The sequence below is a fragment of the Topomyia yanbarensis genome, chromosome 1, assembly GCF_030247195.1.
Source record: "Topomyia yanbarensis strain Yona2022 chromosome 1, ASM3024719v1, whole genome shotgun sequence".
NCBI classification, from domain to species: Eukaryota; Metazoa; Arthropoda; class Insecta; order Diptera; family Culicidae; genus Topomyia; species Topomyia yanbarensis.
In genome coordinates, this window is record NC_080670.1 from 135,244,028 (window position 1) to 135,267,667 (window position 23,640).

Genomic DNA, 23,640 nt, shown 5'->3' on the forward strand with positions numbered 1-23,640 from the left:
TCGCTTCTGCTGCGAAAATACACGAACATTCCCCTCTCGCAGCTCACATCGAATGAGCATTGTATATCGCAATCAGCGATGCCAGATTCTCGCGACATTAAATCCGTAGATTTTGTTGCTGAAACAAAAGTATTACAAATTAGGTTTTACACCAACCGACATAACCCCACAAAATGATGAACTTCGTTTGACAATTCTTGGTGGTTTGTTTACATAGGAGTTACGTGAGTTCGAATGTGATAGATGAGCTTCACTCTAGGGGCAGATCACTCGAAGAATGTATAACAAATTTGCATCAAATTAGAAAAAATGCATTTAATTTCCATTTTTGTATCAGCTCTGCACTCCCTCGCAGAAAAGTTTGTTTAACAAACGTCCTACGCTGATCCACTTTGTTCGACGTTTTTTTAAATGTAGGGCTAGTTTTTCTGTAGGGTTTTGACGTCTTACACGCAACGCAAACAACATTGCACGCAACGCAAAATACATTATGAGTTTCTATTTTGATGGAAATAAATGCATTTAATTTCGCTGATTTTTAAAAATGCATCACAAGTGATCTGCCCATAGGCTTCACTTCATTCAGCAAGAGTGCATTCCTGTCGTCATCTTCCAGAACTCAATTAGGTTCTTTACGGACACAGTTAACCTCACTTTTCTTGACAGTTCACTTGTACTGTTTACGTGGACTTAGAAAATTTTTGTGGACGACTAGATTCGCTCGAAGCGATTCGCAAAGATTTTTTCTAAGTCCATGTAAACAGTACAAGCGAACTGTCAAAAATGAATACTTGAATTCATTTGTGACGTCAGCGTAAAGTATTCAATAGTGTTTTTCACCCCATTTAGCGATTGTGTGCCCAAACTCAATTCCAAGTTAAAGTTATATTCATTAATGAATTGATATTTAGTACTCTACAAATGCTTCTTACTAGTAGGCAGCATTTTCAATACACAACAGCAGTAAAAAGCATTTTTAAAATAACAATCCAACCGACTTAGTTAACCTTTGCGTCCCCGTGATAATTTTCACTCATCAATTTAGGTGCTCAATTCGCTCTTGTTTTAACAATTGTCAACGGATTTCAATCAAACCACTTGCAAACGATCGGGAATTCATTCAAGTTTCTTAGGCTGTATATGTTGGTCAGATCAGATAACCGGTTCCGGATTTATACGGAAATTCCGTGGGGTCTGTCCGAGGGTCATTTTAGTTATTTTCTTTAACTTTTCAACGTCTAGCTATAAATCTGGTATTATTATGGCCCGTACATGATCAAAACTTATATACAAACCCTTTGAAGTCATTTTGGGATGGTATTGGCCACATCCTGGCATGCTGGAACCGGTTCCGGGGGACCTAGTAAATCCAAAATGCGCTATCTTTACCAAAAGGCATATCAAATATTACAAGATTTCATGAAAAATACAAAACGATGCAAATTGCATACTCATAGACTATTCCTGGACCCTTTCGAAAGCATCCGCGACATCCAAGAACCGATTCCGAGAGATTTCCTGGAACGGAATTCCGGAAACAGCTAGCCTTATCTATGAAAAAATTGAGAAAAAACATACCTGTCATGCGGCACATCAAATTATATCACCGTGATGATGTATGAACAATGTAATCTTGTTTTAGGTCATCTAGACATACGGGGACACTTTACGACCGCATCCGGATGTTCCGGAATCCGGTTCCTCGGACCAAACATTTTTGGGGAATATGCTTGTCATGCGGCACATCAAATTACATCAGTTTGATGATGTATGCACTTAGCGATAACGTTGTATGTCATCCGGCCACAAGGGGACACTTTTCGATCGGTTTCGGATGTTCCGGAATCCGGTTCTTCGGACCAAACATTTTTGGCGAATATGCCTGTCATGCGGCACATCAAATTACACCAGTTTGATGATCTATGAACATTTCGATCACGTTCTTTGTCATCCGGCCACAAGGGGACACTGTACGACCGGTTCCGGATGTTCCGGAATCCGGTTCCTCGGACCAAACATTTTTGGTGAATATGCCTGTCATGCGGCACATAAAATTACATCAGTTTGATGATGTATGCACTTAGCGATAACGTTGTATGTCATCCGGCCACAAGAGGACACTTTTCGACCGGTTTCGGATGTTCCGGAATCCGGTTCTTCGGACCAAACATTTTTGGCGAATATGCCTGTCATGCGGCACATCAAATTACACCAGTTTGATGATCTATGAACATTGCGATCACGTTCTTTGTCATCCGGCCACAAGGGGACACTGTACGACCGGTTCCGGATGTTCCGGAATCCGGTTCCTCGGACCAAACATTTTTGGTGAATATGCCTGTCATGCGGCACATCAAATTACATCAGTTTGATGATGTATGCATTTAGCGATAACGTTGTGTGTCATCCGGCCACAAGGGAACACCTTTCGACCGGTTTCGGATGTTCCGGAATCCGGTTCTTCGGACCAAACATTTTTGGCGAATATGCCTGTCATGCGGCACATCAAATTACACCAGTTTCATGATCTATGAACATTGCGATCACGTTGTTTGTCATCCGGCCACAAGGGGACACTTTACGACCGGTTCCGAATGTTCCGGAATCCGGTTCCTCGGACCAAACATTTTTGGTGAATATGCCTGTGATGCGGCACATCAAATTACATCAGTTTGATGATGTATGCACTTAGCGATAACGTTGTATGTCATCCGGCCACAAGGGGACACCTTTCGACCGGTTTCGGATGTTCCGGAATCCGGTTCTTCGGACCAAACATTTTTGGCGAATATGCCTGTCATGCGGCACATCAAATTACACGAGTTTGATCATTTATGAACATTGCGATCACGTTGTATGTCATCTGGCCACAAGGCTGCGACATTTTATGACCGGTTCCGGTTATTCCGTGGTCCGGTTCTTTGGACCAAATATTTTTGGTGAATATACCTGTCATGCGGCACATCAAATTACATCAGCTTGATGATCTATGAGAAATACAATCACGATTTAGCTCATCTGGGCACACGAGTATACATTTCGACCGGTTCCGGTTATTTCAGAATCTGGTTCAGCGGATAAAACATTTTTGGTGAATATGTTGGACATGAGGTGCATCAAATAACATCAGCTTGATATGCAGAACATTAATTTGGTTTTATTATTTCAAAAACACACTGATTTTTCTTGTAGTTAGTTACGAAAATTGGTGAACTGATGACTTAAAAAAAGTTTCTCACTAGTGCTACTGGTTGTAACAAGTGATCACATTGAATGCATGTTATGTACTGTATCGTGCTTCTTGCAAACAGGTGTATTGCAGTTGCAACAGACGACTTATGTTTTGATGTCTTTTTTCTGGTTTAAATCCCTCATCTCTTTTTTTGGTCTGAAGAACCGAATTCCGGAACATCCGGAACCGGTCGAAAAATGTCCCCTTGTGGCTGGATGATGATCGAACTGATGTAATTTGATGTGCCACATGGTAGGCATATTCACCAAAAATGTTTGGTCCGTAAAGTGTCCAATTGTGTCTGGATGACATACAACATGATCGCAATGTTCATAGATGATCAAACTGATGTAATTTGATGTGCCGCATGACAGGCATATTTACCGAAAATGTTTGTTCCGAGGAACCGGATTCCGGAACATCCGAATCCGGTCGAAACGTGTCCCCTTGTGGCCAGATGACAAACAACGTGATCGCAATGTTCATAAATCATCAAACTGATGTAATTTGATGTACCGCATGACAGGCATATTCACCAAAAATGTTCGGTCCGAGGAACCGGAACGAGGACCGGATGACAAACAACGTGATCGCAATATTCATAGATCATCAAACTGGTGTAATTTGATGTGCCGCATGACAGGCATATTCACCGAAAATGTTTGGTCCGAAGAACCGGATTCCGGAACATCCGAAACCGGTCGAAAAGTATCCCCTTGTGGCCGGATGACATACAACGTAATCGCAAAGTGCATACATCATCAAACTAATGTAATTTGATGTGCCGCATGACTGGCATATTCACCAAAAATGTTTGGTCCGAGGAACCGAATTCCGGAACATCCGGAACCGGTCGAAAAGTGTCCCCTTGTGGCCGGATGACATACAACGTGATAGCAAATTGCATACATCATCAAACTGATGTAATTTGATGTGCCGTATGACACGCATATTTACCAAAAAATGTTTGTTCCGAAGAACCGGATTCCGGAATATCCGGATGCGGTCCTAAAGTATCCCTGTATGTCTAGATGATCTAAAAGAAGATTACATTGTTCATACATCATCACGGTGACATAATTTGATGAGCCGCATGACAGGTATGCTTTTTTTCAATTTTTTCATAGATAGGGCTTGCTGTTTCCGGAAATCCGTTCCAGGAAATCTCTCGGAATCGGTTCTTGGATGTCCCGGATGCTTTCGAAAGGGTCCAGGAATAGTCTACGAGCATGCAATTTGCATCGTTGTGTATTTTTCATGAAAATTTGTAATATTTGATATGCCTATTGGTAAAGATAGCGCATTTCGGATTTACTAGGTCCCCCGGAACCGGTTCCAGCATGCCAGGATGTGGCCATTACCATCCCAAAATGACTTCAAAGGGTTTGTATATAAGTTTTGATCATGTACGGGCTATAATAATACCAGATTTATAGCTAGATGTTGAAAAGTGTAATAACATTGCTAAAATGACCCTCGGACAGACCCCACGGAATTTCCGTATAAATCCGGAACCGGTTATCTGACCTGACCAACATATACAGTCTAAGAAACTTGAATGAATTCCCGATCGTTTGCAAGTGGTTTGATTGAAATCCGTTGACAATTGTTAAAACTAGAGCGAATTGAGCACCTAAATTGATGAGTGAAAAGTATCATGGGGACGCAAAGGTTAAGACGCACTGTTTAGGCCTATTTGTAACCTAAAAATTAGCAATGCTGAAAAATTTCACAATGGATGAAAAGTGTGTTTTTAGTTCTTGGAGCATGTGATACAAATGATTTCTGTACAATTCAATCCACATTGTCCTTGTAAAACTTCAAATTTTATATGACAATATCTATAGAATTGTTCAGTCTAGTAGAGGGTTCTAACGTCGCTCATGTTGTTCGTTCAGGAACCATTCTTGTTAGTTCTAGAGTAAGAATAAAAGTTTTCAAAATATTTTTTATGCCAGTAATTGTGAGATATCGTGATATTAGTTTCGTTCCTTGCACAACAAATTCGTGTCGCACCTTCGAGCGTTATATGGAACAACAAATTTGAAATCCCATCGCTTGGTTTCAACCGATTTAACGTGAGATATCTCTCTGGTTATTCTTTTTTAACCATCGTTATCTGCCCTTTTCGTTTCGTTTCACTTAATCGTACGCTGCCTGGAAATTCACAATCGGATGGTGAGTCCGCTTGTCGTATTTTCGAAATTTGTCCAAGATATATCGCAGAGTAAACGTCCGTCGTAAATCGTCTGTTTTGGTATTCACCGTCACCCGATTCAGCCAACGGGCGCAATCTTTTAAACAGAACAGGTTATTCATAGGCAATATTGAGGATTGTTATGCGATATTAAGGATCATGCAGTGGATTGCTTCGTACTTCTTGTCACTCCCGACTTGTAAATGTTCGAACGGGATTTTGTTATTGCCATCTGGCCACTTATTCTTAATACTTATTGGTGATTGTGCTATCCCTAAATTTTGTTATATTGTTCGTTTATATGACGCTATTTAATGCGGAGCCATTGCCTTTTATATAGTTACAACAAATAAAGATAAAATAAATTCAATAGGCTAGTATTAATTCCCTCGCGCGCAATTAACTATTGCGCGCGGAGCTTTTTTACGTTGTGGGGGGCATTTGTAGCAATGCCTGACGGTCATTCAGTCTACTTCTTTGGTGGTCACTTCGTCCATGCTAACAACGCAGCAGTTGCCTTGAATTTAACGGTCGGTTGGCTTTGTATGCTTCTTCGATTTGCTGACTACGGTCGTGAAACCTTCCGAAATGTACCACATCAAATTGCACCACGGAAAAACGCTGTAAAAATTTACCTAGTTTGTCCGATTCTTTTCAAACTTTCAGACAATGCAATATAACCCATTAGTAAGTTTTTGGCATATTTATTTTATTCAACTACAACACCACAACCTTACGCTCGCACATTACGCTTAACTCCCCTCATTAGTTTCTGTACAACATCTAGCTGCAGCTTCTCCTGTACGGAAACCCATTTTTTCTCCATGTCTTCCTCAGTTTTGACCTCCTTGGGATGCTTCCGTAGTGCCTGCTGTATTTTTCGATGGGCCTTAGTTCTGGTTCATTTCCTTGGGTACGAAAGTAGCCCCGTTGGCTTCGTACCATTCCAGGACAACATTTGAATAGTGGCTCGAAGCTTGATCCGGCCAGAAGATCGTAGGACCCTCGGGTTGTTTCAACAGAGGAAACAGACGCTTCTGAAGACACTCCTTGAGATAGGTCTCCCCGTTTACAGTCTCGGTAGTCAGGAAAGGCGTACTCCGTTTGCCACAAAAGCAAATCGCTTGACAAATCATGTATTTATTGGCAAACTTTGAAAGTTTCTGCTTCCTTACTTCCTCCGGAACATCAAATTTGTGCTGGGTGGTGAAGAATAGTTGCCCCGGAAGCTACAGAATGTCCGCCTTGATGCAAGTCTTATCATTCATGATGAGATAACGAGGCTTCGTCAGCATCTGGGTGTACAGTTCTCGCGTCCATGACTTTCCCACCATATTTTTCCGTTCGTGACGATTTGGACCCTATTGCGCTTTGTACTTTGTCTCTCGCGGTCTTTGGCTCTCCGATCCAAAGACTTGGACAGATTCAACTTTTTGGGCACACCCCTGACCGAAGAATTGGATTACGCTTAAACTCTTTCACTACACGCTTGTGCTCCTGACCACTAATAGAACATCCATTCTACCTGCATTTCTCCTTCCATTCGATGCTCACAGTTTAGTAGTACCTTTTAATCATACGACTCACGGTTGATTGCACAATTCCCAATTGTTTTCCGAAGTCCCGATGAGTGTCGCAAAATGAATTCGCGACGTTGCTTTTCGTTCCAATTTTCGAAAAACTGACAGCTAAAGACGCTTAATTACTGAATAAAGCCTCGCCATCTTATCCCAACTAAATAAAATGGTTTTCTGCAAACTAGCACCACTGTCGCAGCGCTAACTTTTGTTGACTCGTATACTACAGTTACCGAAGAGTTGCAACGTCGATAATTTTTTCATCATGAAGTGCTGTGTGAGGTTTTGTACCTATAAAACTACCGCCGGTTTTAAAAATATTGGTTTTTTTCGCTTCCCGGTAAACTACAACCTTCATGCGAAATGGGTTTGGTTCTGTGGTTTACCAGAAAATTACAACATAACGGATAGCTGCAATGGTTAAAGCAGCTTTTAGTAGGCACCGTAATGATAAAAGTTATATATTTTATCTTGCCTTAGAGATTCGATTCAGAAATTTATTCCAAATATTTTAACTCACTGTCACAATAGTTTCCAAAATTCATTAATCAGATTGCAACATTTGACAAGTCTTCTGCTCGATTAGAATGACACTGACAGGTTTCGTGCTCGATTGGAATGACACTGACAGATAAATGGTAAACAAACGATTGACGTGACGAGTCTTTATCCAGAGGGATTCAGCGTCGTTCTGGCAGCGATAAAAATACAGTGTAATAAATACTTTCTAAACTACTTCTTCCCACATTTTCAAGAGAAAACATCCCGATGTGTTGTTTTGTGCAGCGTTTTTTTCATGATGCAATTTGATGAATCTTTATCTACCATTTGCATCTTGTTGGGCGGTGCTATTTGTTGCCATAAAAGTACTGGATGTAATCGTTGATGATTCAATATAAGATTCTGGTTTAGCTGTCGTTGCGGGTTGGACCACTGCTTACGATTTAGCTTTCGAAGCTGAAGTCGAGATTTTTTTTGGTTATGGCAAAATTCAATGCATGCCCGCCGCGCTGGAGGGAATATTGCAGTTGTTTGCCTCGTCCTTAGTTCGTTTGAAGCAGCGCGTTCATTCAGTTATTTTCGATTCAAATTCAACTTCATAGATTACACAATTCACTTTTTCTCGAAAATGTAACAGATGTCATCTTCTGCTTTTAATTCCACAGAGCTCATATATAACATATGAATGTTTTGGTAGGTGAATGCATTAATATTGCCTCCGAGGTGAAGGCTTTAGACTCTGCTTTAAACTTCAGTCAAGATGCAGATTAAAGAATGAATAAGGCGTTGGAACTGAATCCTGGTTGCGGTTAATGCAGCAGAAATGGGCAACAAAAGATTTTATACCACTGTTTTCCATAGTTGTTCGTAGAATTGAAACGTAACAGTTTGTTGGTTTTATGTGCCAGTTGGTTCCATTTTCCAGGGTCACGAAGAAAGGATCTATCCGCATTCTCACAACCCGGACAGCGTAGGAAATGGGGAACAAATTCCTGAACACGTCTTTATCGGAGACAACTTCATCGTCTTGCGACATGAATCTACGGATAACGCCCTCAGGCGTACCAGGAGACAAATCATGTAGTTTTCCGTCGATCGCACCGCTCTCCTTGTAGACGGGGACCTTAATCTTAACTTAATCCTGTTCATAAAGATGTGTCATGCTGTTACTGTAGATAAATTGATCTAGTGAAGCACGAGCTATACACACCAGAGCCAAATTTCGAACATGTTGAAGCTGATTAACGTTATATCTGGCAATACATATTCCCTTTTAACGTGACGTTGGTTGCTGGAAGATTTAGCTAACTCTAATTTCTTTAGTAATAAAAGTTTTTCCTTATCGTGTTGTTGATCGCTTTCACGCGTCATTCATGGCAAAGCTTTCCTCATTTTTGTTGCACCCTCATTCATACGATGTGGACGACCATATCGCTCCTTTTTTACGTATAACCGCTGTAAGCATTCGCCTTCTAGTTTGGTCAACTACAAATCCCACACACTACCAGAACATGGTCAGAAGCGACGTTCGTTTCTCAGAAGGTGCTGACATCAATGACATCGGAGAAATACCCAGCTGATTTTGGATCGCGTTTTGCCATTCGGGATTTCCAGTTATGCTTCTCAATAGCATTTCGTCTTAAAAAGTGCTACAGATATTCATATTTACATCGGGCCGCGCCGAGGTTGGTCAACCAATATTTCCAACTATCAAAGACAACTGTCACGATACTCAGTGTCCTTTTTGCTTTTGTCTGAACCAGCGCGAATCGATCGACAAATTAGCTGTCAGGCTGCGTGCACGAATCAAATATACGAATTAAAACAGTTATCTGGATCCAAGATATCGATTCATCAACAGAGAGGAGAAAACGTTGCTTGAATTCTATAAAATAAACAATTTATCATTGCATGCAGATAAGACAATAAATTTAATTCTATTCAATACGACTTTACTGGATTTATTGATTTGAACTACATATAATTTCCCCGACTCATTATCGCCGAAATGCGAAATAACTTTTGGAAGGCGTTTTATAAAGCAGGGTCTATATTCTCGAGTTGAATTTTCGATCGCTGGTATTTATTATCGCACAACGTGGTTTTGCGGATTCTCCATTTTGTTAAGATGATTTTCCAATAGAAAAAATAACAGTCGATCATTGGCAACCTTCTTCAAAAGTACACTAAGAGAAATCCGTAGATTCCCTAGTAGAATAAATTGCATTTCCGTAGATTTTATCTACGGATCCGTAGATCCGTAGAAAACCTTCAAATCCGTAGATCTACGGAGATTTCCGTAGATCTAACATCGCTGATCGCAATGCGATCTCTTTTATAAACTTCTTAGTGCAGATGGAAGTCCATCCTTTTGTGCGACAAATTGAAATATTTTCATCATTCTTTTTGGTGTGGCTTTCGCTTAGTAGCAGGGTTGCCACATTCACTAATGTTCTTGAAAGATTTGCAAAAACCACCAATCAAAGCAGGCTAATTAATGCTTTTACAAAATCTATCAAAATTTACGGTAAAATCTACGGAATCTACTACACAATTGTTTTGATTATTTCCCAACGAATCGCGCAAAAATCTGTTTGTTCCGTACAGCACAGCGCAAATAATTGACGTTGGAAAACAAATCGGCAACTTCAGCTACCAAACACTTAGACACGATCGAAGCATTTTTCCGTCAATGTCACTTTTCTGACTCAAATTTTTGTAGGTATTTTCTTGCTTCCGTCCAATTGGTCAGTTTATTAGTTTTATCGTACATTTTTCGGATATTATTATAGAAAATAACTAACCCGATAAGAGGGAAGTTATTTTCCAAAGCACGAAATGGAAATTTCAATTGTAATTCTTCTGAGAACGATTTTGTGGTCCTAATAAGAACCGTTTGTTGTGAAAATTATTTGGCATGATGATTATTCGCATGGTATGGATAGCGCACAGATTGGTATCTTCCAACAAACTAACCAGGCAGGCCTCGCTGGCTTCTTAGAGGGCCATTACGGCTAAGCTCCGGAAGAGATCGGTTTTGAAATGCTGTGCAATCTCACGGACCAGGCACTGGAAGAGCAGCTTGCGAATTAGTAACTCTGTCCACTTCTGAGAGCGATGAATTTCACGCAGGGCGACGACAGTTCTTAGTTGGCAGCGATAAGGCAGTAGCTGGTTGGTAGTCCAAATGCAGCTTCTCGTTGAGCAGCACATGTACGTGTGTTCTGCTCTGTGGCTTAGACACGTCTGGCTTTAAGAAAAACTGTGACACCCATATTTATAGGTTCTAGCATTAATGTTGATTCGCATTAAAAGTAGTTTTTGAACTTTTTAAACAAGTTTTACATAGCAAATAAGGTATCAATAGCAAGCGTTGAACGTTTTCCTTTCGATTTATGAAACAATATTAGTAATTCCTTTAGTAGCAGAAAAGTTATTAAGGTTCAAAGTGTACGTAACGCATCCGTTTTGAAAATTTTGAAATGACACCCAGTATAGTAAAGAAAGACGTAAGTCCTACGTCAAAATCAATTTCAATATTCGGCGATGCTTTTCTAAATGTAGCTTTTATTGCAGGTATGAATTACTTTATGACCATGTTTTTCCTGAAGCATCTTTGGTTAAACCTTATGACAATATAACAAATAATTTAATTCATCTGTGCTTTTAGTGGGTAGAAACTAAAAGAATGCTTACACCCAATTTGCATTCCAGTAGTGATTTCGCCCTTCAGCAACCACCATTTGCGAAAGGGCTAAACTGTGAACATAATTTTCAGAAGAGCGCGGTAAATGGGCTAAACTGACTGTTTTGCTAGGTAGGGCTGGGTAAATGGGCGACCTTGACAGTATATTTTTAATAGGGCTCAGCAAATGGGCGCATAGAAACCCTATGTAAATGCAAGGGCGCGTGCATCTTTTCTTCAAATTTCATGAAAATATCGAAATATTCGAATGTTTATGTGCAACAACTATCGAGTAGACATAATCACAGTAGATATTGTTTATCATTTATATAATAGAACTGCGTTTACAGAATAATTTTGTGAGTAATAACCATTCGCCCCGGTCCTGTCTACAAATGTAAGTCTAGCCTTTATATTCCATATGAGAAGAAGGGCATAAGTGGAAATCTCGAAGAAAATGCATGTTTCGCAGTTTTGTTTTTTGAATTATAAATCGAACTAAAAACCATTTTAACTAATTTTTACCTCAATCTTGTAGTATTTTTGTCGCATAATGTCATAATAGTGAAAACGCAGTTTGTTTACATTTGCGATTTAAGCCCTAATGAAAGATCTATATCGCATTGTTCCAATTTTGACAGTGTCGTCACTCTCCTTATATGCATTCAGGGCCAACCCTGGCCCTAAGAGAATTCTTTAAACAATACTGTTTTATGTTTAACTAACAAATGTTTGCATTTATTGTAGAAATAGGCATAGAAAAAACGCATATAGAAAGAAGAATGGCCATTTCTGAAATGGTCCATGCCATCAACGGCTTCAATGACGCAAAGGCTGCTCGACAAAAGAGAAGAAAACTTGATTAACATATGCGTATAAAACAAATGAATAGACCAAACTCGAATATCAAAAAATCAGCTACACATCAGAGGAAAAAAAAAAATTGTAATGAATGTAAGTAACAGAATCAAATTCCAATATTAATTGTGGTGTCCTGCAGCAGATTGGGGAACATATTCATATAAAATATTTTCACTTCATATAAATAACTTAAAACATGCTTAGCTTTTTTGTATAATTGTTCACCACAATAAAAATTTGAGCATTTTTCCTAATACTTGAAGTATCTTTTAATTATCGATTCATGATGGTTATTCATCGGATGATTTTTCTTAACCTCTTTTTGGTCCTGCTATTAATAATTCTAAAAGAAAAGATACCAGCGTAAAAGTAATGAGTTCCTAGATACTAATTTTCTACATTACCGTCATAAACCAGGTTGACCAAAATTTGACACTTTTTGACCCCCTGCTCCCGTAGACTTAAGTAACTTTTACTAACCCCCTTCCCACTCTCCAAAAGTCCGTAGACCTTTTGATTTTTTTTATTTGTGGAAAATGTGAATTTAGACGAGATACACATTGTAGTGTGCAAATTTATTTCATATTTTTAAATAATATGGACAAAAACAAATATCGATCAATCATGCTATTCACATTGGTTATTTGTCTACGACTCCTCAAATCAATTAGTACCAATTCAAGAGAATTTAATATCAAAATATTTTTCTCCGAAATACACAACTCGTTTTTAGAATATTTTGAATTACAACTTTAAGAATGGCTTCCGCTTTTATTCCATAATGTTATCAGTTATACTTTAAATTTATACTTTAGTTATACTTTAAATTTCAAATTTACACTTTTTTCAACGTTAATCACTCGAGTATATTTAAAAGAACTATTATTACAACTAGTAGCTGTTTGTCCAAAAGGCGACCTACAAGAACAGTGCTGGATTGCTAACCTAGCAAGTACTTTTTTAGCCTCACTGGATCCTTTAAAATTGATAACATATAAGTAACAATTTAAAATCATGCATGCCTGCTGACTAATAACCATTTATTAATGGTGCCTCAGATGATAATTCGCGGCTGCAGGATTTTTTAGCGGACTGATAGGGGTGTAGCTTATAGATTAGAGCAGTGGTTTTAAACGTTTTTCATTCCATGTACCCCTTTCCGAACATTGATCTCCCTCATGTACCCCATTCTGAAAATTGTATACCACCATTACACCGTCAGATAATGATTATCAATTTAATGATAAATTGATAACTATACTATTTTCAATTGGTAACCTGTTCCTGAAGACACTTTCATAAAAAAATATCCGACGGGATAGCTAGAATAGTAAATTAAAATTTACCCCGCCTGATTCACCCCCTAGAATAGTCTAATTAACCCCTGGGGGTGAATTCACCCCGGTTGAAAACCACTGGATTAGGGGGTCTCAGTCCCTCCCAGGGACAAAATTTGCAAAATCGGACGAAGTTTAATATAGTGGAGATTGCTGGATATGAGACTCCACAACTGACGTCCTCTCCTCCTCTTCCCTATTTATCTGAAACCTTGTTAAATGCCTCTCCCCTACGCTATCTGCCTATTCAATCATTCAATCCCCTTTCCTAGATGTCCGCGCATTAATCCCAACTAGAATGTTGATAAATAATTAGAGAATCACATTCACTACATCTTAATATTTTTTTAAATTAGTCTGTGTTGGTGTAACCTTCAATTCCCAATTGCAGTTCTAAATACAAATTAAAGGTAGTGGATATTTAAATATTACAGCCTTAAATATTTGTTGTACTCCGCCGTCTATTCTATTATTAATATATTTTAACCATGCCACAGAGAACAGACATCCAGATTCGAACAAATGAGTTTAAAATACTTGTTTTGCCATTTGAACTAATGCTAGAATATTACGGCTACCATACTAGCATATCCCAATATAATTATGACGGTCACTTGGACAACAATTGTGTGGTCTACATAAAACTCACGTACTAGACAAAATAACGGCAGAACCACCTCTAGTGGTAACAATTACCTTCAGATGCGCCCTAATTTTTTTACTCAACTTTACACTTGAGATGGACGGCTGCTCTCTATGCCTAAATTGATGCTGCTTTCAGTTTCGCATGACCCAGAGGGAACTTGGTTTTAACCCCACTGCTCTGTCATCGATGTTACGTGATATTCGTTATGGACCAAATGAAACAATGTCTCGCAGAGTAAAAATAGTCTAAAATACACTTCTCTTCTAAGCATATTTCAAATTGTTGATGGTTTTATTATCCCCGCTCCAGTAGTATGTCTCAAATTCATTTTAAATTTTATCTCGTTAATTCATGTTCCGTCATGCTCTTCCATAACTGTGAACAAGCGACATCAATTTTGAACAGCCCCTTGATGATATCTTTAAAGCAGACAACCCAATGATAAATAGGATAGACAGGATTTTAGTGCTATGATTAGTTTTTTGCATAAATTTAATTCTAACCTTTCATTACAGCCGATCTCATTGGTGTCTCTAAATAGGTTGCGGATTGCCTTTTCGCTGAATATCAATGCACCAGCTTGGTATTACCACATAAGATATGTATTTCAATTTATTCGCCGGTAGGCGAGTAGTGCACGAACTCTTCATTTTTCAATAGAAAGAATTAATCACGCATCTGGGATACAATTTTGATGAAGCGGAAGTCAGAAAGTATGATATAATGTTGTATAGCTTCCTGTTATGGAAAGTATCAGACAGATGGTTTATGTAGCGTTGACATTAGTGCTGGTTGCCATCTGCTGATGCCAGCATGCTGGCAACCAGCACGCTACCAGCATGATGTCAACGCATGCCGTCTGCTGATACCAGCTGCTGGCAAACGTTTACATTATGCTGGTGGCGTGCTGGTTGCCAGCATGCTGGCATCAGCAGATGGCAACCAGCACTAATGTCAACGCTACATTATGGAAGCACTCCGATGATACGACGCGGATGTGGACAGCTGCAAAATCTTTGAACAGAATTGTTTATTAGGTAAGATGATTTTTTTGTGTTTTTTGCATAAATAATGTTTGCTTTCACTACAGTGCCTTTCATCGATTGCGCAAATTATCCTGAGGATTTGTTTCACGGTGAAGAAAATGCATCTAGTTAATTTTTAATAAACCATTGAAGAAAAAGTAAAATCGAATATCAGGTTTTGAATATGTAGCCAAAGTGGTGAAAATGTCAACTTCCCGAAATATAGTGGTTTATTCAACCGTTTCCATCAGTTTTTCGTTCTGGACAATACAGCCCACAAAAAAACGTAAACATACAAACCGGAATGTTTAACGACTCGGCGGGAATATATATTACAAAAATAATCTCGAGGCAAAATGGTGAGATCTCTCATCGTATCGGTAACAAAATGAAGGTAAATGAACAAACCATAGTACAGTACAACCTGATCCTAAATTTTTATTATTTATTTTCTTCTAGATATTGTTCAAATCGAACTCAGATATTGGCCGAGAATAAATTTTAATCCCCTGCTAAGTATGCCGAGAATTGTCTGCCTCGACTTCAATGACACGTCAGAGAATTGCTAAATCTCACAAGCTAATGATTGGGCCCAGAATACATATTGACGGTACGAGCAGTAGGCTTACAGCACACGCATTAAGTGCAACATTGTAGCAGCAGATTTCTAGCGATGTATATTAAAAAAACTGTTCTTCTAGAGGTATATAAACGGTAAATTTATTTCACGCTTTTTGCGCAGTTCCTGAGATTTGTACTATTTTTTAGCTTTACATCGACATGGTATGCATCTTAACGTGGACCAGTAACGAAAACATCTTTGTGCGGATTTGAGCCAGCGACACTGACCTTAAGAGCAGTAGGCCTGCATCAAGCAGACCGTCTATCACTTGGTTGGTTCAATAAACCATCTACCACGAGCCACTTTCCTTTCGTAAGTCGCGCCCGTTCATCATTGAAGTCGAGAGCTTCGCCGGAAGTGAAATACGAGATATTGGAACTTCGTAGTACGTCTTTCATTCTCCACCTTGGTCACGCAATATAATCTCCGTTGCTGTCATAATACCATTGGAATTTACTGCAAGAGTCTGGCCACAACACAACTAGATTCTTCATACAAAGCGGTAAGACAGGGTGCGCCGTAATATGTATGTATCTAAATATATGTTTCTCGAAATCCCTTATTCAGATGCTGATAACGACTTGACACTGTACTGTAGAAAGCAGTCGGCCGATTGACCTGTTGGTTGGAATTGTGGTTCAGCGGATTCTTAATTTCTGGTTTGTATATCCTCAGTATAGACACCGCAGCATCACCTGTCCACCCACAAGGACCTACAATCTGGAACGAGTACCCGATACATCAAGGTCACTTGGTTCTACTCGCTAAAAAGCTGTACGTTATAATTAAAATGTACGACAACCCGTTATCAAGGCGTCCGCAGTCTAGAAAATACTTTTTTGTCAATAAATAAAAATATGCATTTTAATATGGTTGCTGCTTTATATAAAAAAGAAGAAGAAAACCAAACTCAAAACAGAAAAAAAGAAGAAGAGTAGCAAAACAAGGAGCACGACTATCGCCCGATTTTCTATATTTCGACATCGGGCTCACGTCGGTCCGATAATGTTGATCCGTTTGACATCTTCAAAGGTTGACGCGGTTTATGCAAATGGTGCAGAATTGCACGATATAAACCCGATATCCTGCTCTTATCGGCCCGTTATCGAGCTTAGTCGGTCCGATCATAGGCCTGATAATCGGGCCGATTGAGCTCGACAAAATTTACTGGGATATGTTGTTTATGTCCACAGTTTATAAAGAACAGTTGCACAAAGACTGAAGCAAATCTACCTATCGGACACGAAGAATAACAATGCTCGAATGCGTGGGGGGTATCGTTATTATGTGATTATAATTATGAGAAAAAATTCAATGATGTAATATTAACATTATTTAAAACCAGGAGTATTTCGCTTAATGACAATTATTAAAAAATATATATTCACTGATATTCAAATTTGGCACTATTTCAAACACCGGAACAGCTCTGGGTAATGTTAATAATCTTCCACCGACAGTGGAAATATGAAGGTATTTCTCATAGTTAAAGAGCAGCTAAAAATTTGACAAATTTGTGTATGCATTCCACTTATACTTATGTACTTGTTCAATTTTTTTTATTAATTCAATTATAGAGGTTTTAACCTTAAATCTCTTAGGAAAAATTTCTAACCCTATGTGCGGGGTCGGGACTCGAACCCAGGTGCGCTGCGTACAAGGCAATCGATTTACCAATACGCTACGCCCACTCCCCTTTCAAATTTATCTTACGCTGCTAATTCGATTGTTTTTTGTCACACCCCAATCAGACGGCAAGCGGCAAAAATCAATGCATTTCGTTCTTAGTTGCAGATCAGTTGAGAACCGGAAAAAGCTTAAATTCTTTATACGATGTTATTTATCGTACTGATTTTTACAAATTAAAACTAAACACTTAATTTTAAATTTTTAAATGCGCAAAGTTAACTTCTAACTGAAGCGTTCGGGTGAAGTCATTTGAAATTTAACTAAAAATAAAAGGTTGCCAAAATTTAAAAAAGACCAATGATTGGTCCAATGTTGCAAATCCTCTTTACGCAACTCTACTGTTAAAAACTCTGTTTATGTCAAATAAAAATAACCCTGCGGGAAAACCGGGAAAACCGGGAAAACGTATTATTTTTTTCTGACAGGGCATCATTTGTCGTGAAATTCGATATGTCAAATGCTTCTGATAGTGTCAAATCCAGACTGTCAATATATTTCTTTATTTTAAATTTTAATATTATTTTCACATTTCCTGAGTTGGAAAAAAAAACATTGTTGCAATCACGAAAATTAGCTTTATCGATGTATGTAATAAAAAAAGATTTTAATGTAGAATACATTTAAGCTTTCAATATAGGGGTCCCGTTTCAAAATATCGACTGCGGCCCCGCGTCAGATTTTGAACGTTAATAACTTTTAACATACTTAACAGAATGATTTGATTTTTAGGCCAATTTGTTGAAAATATGTTCCTCTATGCTGTATTAAAATTTGAAGTATGTATAACATGCACTAATAACAAAAAATTGTGTTTTGAAAAATCTTTCGAAAACGACTCGAAAAAGTGAAAATTCTCAGCCCATCCCGCACACAGCCGTCACTATGGTGGACCAACCGAACAATAAAATAATGAAAAGTTTATATATAGGTCCACTACATGTTTGTTCCTATGATTATTCGCATTGGGTTGCTTGACGAGAGCAGTTGGTGGGGGAAAGACGGCATATTCCTTTGGTTAGGCCATTAGAAACCGGACGGAAAGGAAAGGCTCATGCACGGCACGAGAACGAGCGAGAAAGCGATAGTAGTGCATATTAGCGCGATTATATAAATATCTGTCGGTCGGTTTTTCTCATCATTCGTATTCGTTCAAGTACTAGCAAGCAGCCAGTCCACCGGAGGAAAGCAGTTGGCAATGACGAAGGCCGAAAAAGTGCCCCAGCTACTGGTGACTCATCGGAACTGTCGCCCTGCAAGAATTTCGCCCCAACTAAAGGGCAACTAATCTGTAGGCTATCGTTCCAGCGTCTGGTTCGTGAGATTGTACAGGACTGCAAAGTCGAGCTATGCTTACAAAGCTCAGTCGTAATGATGCCCCGAGAAGCCAACGATGCCTACTTGGTCGGTTTGTATTATTAAACGGGCTCACCGTGTCCGCGGGGAGTGCGTCTGAATTATGCTCCCGCAATAAAACAATAAACGGTTCTTTACCAATTAATTGTGTTCTAATAAGAGTTAAACTGAAATTTACATTTTATGGTGTATAACAAATAATTTTCAGAAAGCTATATAAGAAATACGATGTGTGGAAAGAAAGAAAGAGAATTTGAATTATCCTCTCTCGCTCGTTTTCGTGCACTGCTTTTCCATTCCTTTCTGCTGCTAATAGCATCATAACTAAAACGAATGAGCGTGTTTCCCCACCATCTCATGGACAGTGTTGCCACAATTGCATGTTGCTATTACACTTTGAATTATTTTATCGATCCTCTCTAGTATTGATAAAATATAGAACGTGCAAAGTACACTAGTCGCATGCTTTTATTCGAACTTTTTGGCAGCCTCCGTTGATTAACTGCATAAATCGATTTGTTTGTGCAGCTCCTTGCTAGTAGCAAACTAAATAACCTTTATCAGCGCTAACAAATAACACAAAAGAATTTAAATTTGTGAAAATCTTTTCTTTCCTTCTTTTCAAATCTGCAACATTCTTTGAAAATGTTTTTATTGAAAAACTGAACATGCAAGTTTGCTAGCACTGGCCACTAGATTGAAGGCGATGGAAAGTGCCCCAGCTACTGGTGACTCAATGTGGGTGTTCCCCCACCATCCCATGGCCAGTATCAGCGCTAACAAATAAGACAAAAGAATTTAAATTTGTGAAATTCTTTTCCTTCCTTCTTTTCAAATCTGCAACATTCTTTGAAAATATTGTTGGAATGTTGTTATTGAAAAACTGAACATGCAAGTTTGCTAGCACTGGCCACTAGACTAGATTGAAGGCGATGGAAAGACAGAATATTCGTTTTGGTTATGCTAGTATTGGTAGCCGAACGGAAAGGAAAGGCACAGGAATGGCACGAAAACGAGCGAGAGAACGATAGTAGTGCTTTCTCGTGTTTTCATATATGAATATTGGTCGGTCGGTTTTTCTCATCATTCGTATTCGTTCAACCACTAGCAAGCAGCCAGTCCACCGGAGGAAAGCAGTTGGCAATGATGACGCTCCGAAAAAGTGCCCCAGCTACTGGTGGCCCATCGCAACCAACTACCGATCAGGAACTGTCGCCATGCCAGTATTTCGCCCCAACTAAAGGGCTACGGAGCAACTAATCCGCTGGCTAACATTCCAGCGTCTGGTTCGTAAGGTTGTGTATTACTTCAAAGTCGAGCTACGCTTACAAAACTCAGCCGTAATGAAGCCAGTGATGCCTACTTGGTCGGTTTGTTTGAGGATACAAAATAGTGCGCCAAGTACGTAACTTTCTCGCAAAAGAAATCAAACTGGCTCACAGTGTCCGCTGGGAGTGGGCGTAAATTACAATAAAAGCAACGGTTCTTTTCAGGACCAATCAATTGTGTTCTAGTGAGAGTTAAACTGAAACTTTCATTTTAAGATGTGTAATTTTCAAAAAGCAACATAATACGTTGTGTGGAAAGACAAGCTACTTCTTTCCGGAACAAAAATTTAAATTATCCTCTTGCTCGTTTCGTGCACTGCTTTTCCATTCCTTTCTACTGCTATTATCAGTATTACCAAAACGAATGTGCGTGTTCCCTCACCATCCCTCTAGTGATCAGTGTTGCTTCAATTGCATGTGTTTAAGAGAAACGTTGAAGTCGCATGCTTCTATTCGAGCTTTTTTGGCAGCCTCCGTGAACTAACTGCAATAAATGATTCTTTTGTGCAGCTCCGTGCTAGTAGCAAACAAAATGGCCCTACCAGTGTCTGATTCGTGAGATTGTGTAGGATTTCAAAGTCGAGCTAAGCTTATAAAGTTCAGCCGTAATGGTACTCGAAGAAGCCAGTCTTGTCGTTTTGTTCGAGGCTACAAAACAGTTCGCCAGACACGTAACTATCATGCCAAATATATCCAACGATCCAGCGCATCACCATCAACACCAACGCCGATACCAAAGGTTCTTTTCAGAACCACCATTATTACCATAGAGAATTATTTGAAAATTTCCCATTCAAACGTGATCCTGTTGAATATTATTAGATTTAAATTAACGTCTTTGAATTGAATTCACGACGCTCCGGTTATGTCACAGACATTACCCACCCATCTTTTTTTATTGTGACCACGACTAATGGTTTAATATAGACACCCCATGTCAATATTTCGGAAGGAACAGAAGGTCGAGTTTGGAAAGTTTGTAACTTTCATTGTACTTAACCAAATTACACAATGTTCGCACTAATGATTCAGAAATATGACCAGGAATCTTCTATTAGATTTGTAAGTATTTATAATTTACATGAATAAAGAAAAAATGATTTTCAGGAATCAATTATTATCTGTTCTTCCATTGGCCAGTACTATGCGACTTCCTCATGCTAACAATTCATTTCATCGCTAGCCATCTCCCTCACCAAGGCCAACATCGCCAACAAAAACGGTCCTTTTCAGGACCACCATCATTTTTGTAAAGAATAATTTGAATAATATTCCTCGCCCAAATCACCTTTTGTCCGAAAATTCCAATGAGTATCAACATATTTGAGGAAACGTGTTCCTTATGTATTCTACATCTCTCCGGTTATGTCGCAGACATTACCCACCCATTTTTTTCCTTATTTAATGACCCAATTGTAACTTTTAATTTCACTTCTTGAGGGTTTTGAAACACCAAAAACTTATAATTACGTTTTACATTCACGATCATATCTTTGAATAATTTGAACAAATCCGTTGGAAAGATTAGATCAATCGCGGGATTACGAATTGAACGTTGGCATTCGCGCCGGATTCGCTCTATAATTACTCTTAGGTTGTCTTGAGTTCAAGCAAGGTAAGGCTTAAAACAGTACCGCCAGTAAACGGTCTGAAGAGAAGGAGAGGTTTAGATCTAGGGGCAGATCACTCTAAGAATGTATAACAAATTTGCATCAAATTGAAAAAAAAAAATGCATTTAATTTCCATTTTTGCATCGCACTCCCTCGCAAAAAAGTTTGTTTAACAAACGTCCTACGCTGATCCACTTTGTTCGACGTTTTGTTAAATGTAGGGCTAGTTTTTCTGTAGGGTTTTGACGTCTTACACGCAACGCAAACAACATTTCACTAGAAAAACTCTAGAAAGAGAACTGCGGAGACTCCATTTTGGGTCGATTGGATTCGCGTTTAGCTGTCAAAAAACGAATCCAATCGAACATTGCCTATCCTTATAACATTGAACGTGTTGCCATACAATGCCGGGGCATACGTTGCCAAAAATGCTGTTTTTCTCTCAGCAGTTCTCTTACTATGAGTTTTTCTACATTTCACGCAACGCAAAAACATTGCACGCAACGCAAAATACATTATGAGTTTCTATTTTGATGGAAATAAATGCATTTAATTTCGCTGATTTTCAAAAATGCATCACAAGTGATCTGCCCCTAGGTTTAGATACACTATATGCGTTTTCCAGCAGACGCTATATCTATGAGCAGTTCTATTAATTCTGGTAAAGGGTTCTTTAAATTAAACTTGGTAGAAGGCCAGGGACCCCGGGGTTTTGGGGGGCCACACCTAGCATGAATATAAAATCATTTTAAAGACAATATTTTGAAAAAATGTCTCATTCAAATCAGTACAAGTTTCAATTTATTTTAAATAAAAATGCAACGTTTGAGACACCACGTATGAAAAGTTTGAAGGTAACCGGAGCTTAGCCAACCAACAGAAAAACCTTGCTTGGCAAGCGAACTGCGGATGTGGCAAGCTATCCATTTCTCAATCGCATCTTTGTATTTCAACGGACAAATCCACCTGGAAGCGTCAAAACGTAATTTCTTGAGGTCTTACGAAGACTCGACCCTTTTTGGACGGATTTGGCATGTTTCACTCTGCCCGGTCAGTGTTAGACTGGTACAGAACCACTACTGTTATTTTTGTACAACGCTGCCATACAGAAAGCCCTCATGAAGGTAAACTAAAGGTTCGTGAAATCCCAAAAAGGAAGTTAAATAGAGCCCTTGTGAAAGGGTCTTCACGTATCTACCCTAGCTTTACCCTAGATTTTGTTACCCGACATTCGGCTACAATGAAAAGGGGTTTATGTGTGTGAAAAAAAAATCATATGTACCAGAAAACCCGCAACGGCAAAGGACGGCAAAATAGACCGAAATAAAAAAACGATCATTTAAACCCAACCCTAACCCTGTCGATAAAACTTTTTATGGCAGAGCATTTCGTCGACGCAGAACCACAGTATCCGGCTACTAAGTGGGAGAGAGAGAGAAAATAGGAGAGAATGAAAGATGGGAAGAAGGTGATGCTGAGAGAGATGAGGATAAAGGAGGAAAATTGAAAGCATTCGATAAGGAGTGTGCAAAGCGAACGGAGTTAAAATTAGCAGAAAATAAAGTGTTGAAAGTTAGCCGATCGAAAAAGCGAAGAAGTTAGAAGCTAAATTTGGAAACGTGAAAGGACAGTTGGAAAAGAAGCGTCTACAATAATCGGAGGCGATCGTCATTGTCCTCGGCGAGAAATACACAGGCCCGAAGAATAGTCCCGTATCGAAGCACGTTGGTGATCCGGATTAACTCGATCCTCGAATTCATTCCACGTGCCATCATCAAAATTTCACCACGGACGTCTTACGGATCATTGGTTCCAGTCCACAAACCGCCGGATTGGTATACCAGGAGCATTCGACACCGATCCTTCCCTCGTCGAGTTACTAAGAACTCCACTGTTCCAGTACCAACCGCGAAGCACGACGACGAAACGACTTTCACCCCCGTCGTTGTCTTAGGAAGAGTCGTGGCCTTTAACTT

The 23,640-nt window shown here is 39.1% G+C and overlaps 1 long non-coding RNA gene across 2 annotated transcripts; it reads left to right on the top strand.

Annotated features, from left to right (window-relative positions):
• The first annotated feature begins 15,001 nt into the window (after nucleotides 1–15,001).
• Nucleotides 15,002–16,551, top strand: LOC131690838 (uncharacterized). Of its 2 annotated transcripts, none has more exons than XR_009305643.1 (5): nucleotides 15,002–15,073; nucleotides 15,127–15,455; nucleotides 15,521–15,775; nucleotides 15,830–16,185; nucleotides 16,251–16,551. It is a non-coding gene; the product is annotated as an uncharacterized LOC131690838 (long non-coding RNA). The 2 variants fall into 2 exon arrangements; XR_009305650.1 differs by having other exon boundaries at nucleotides 15,521–15,764.
• The last annotated feature ends 7,089 nt before the right edge of the window (nucleotides 16,552–23,640 follow it).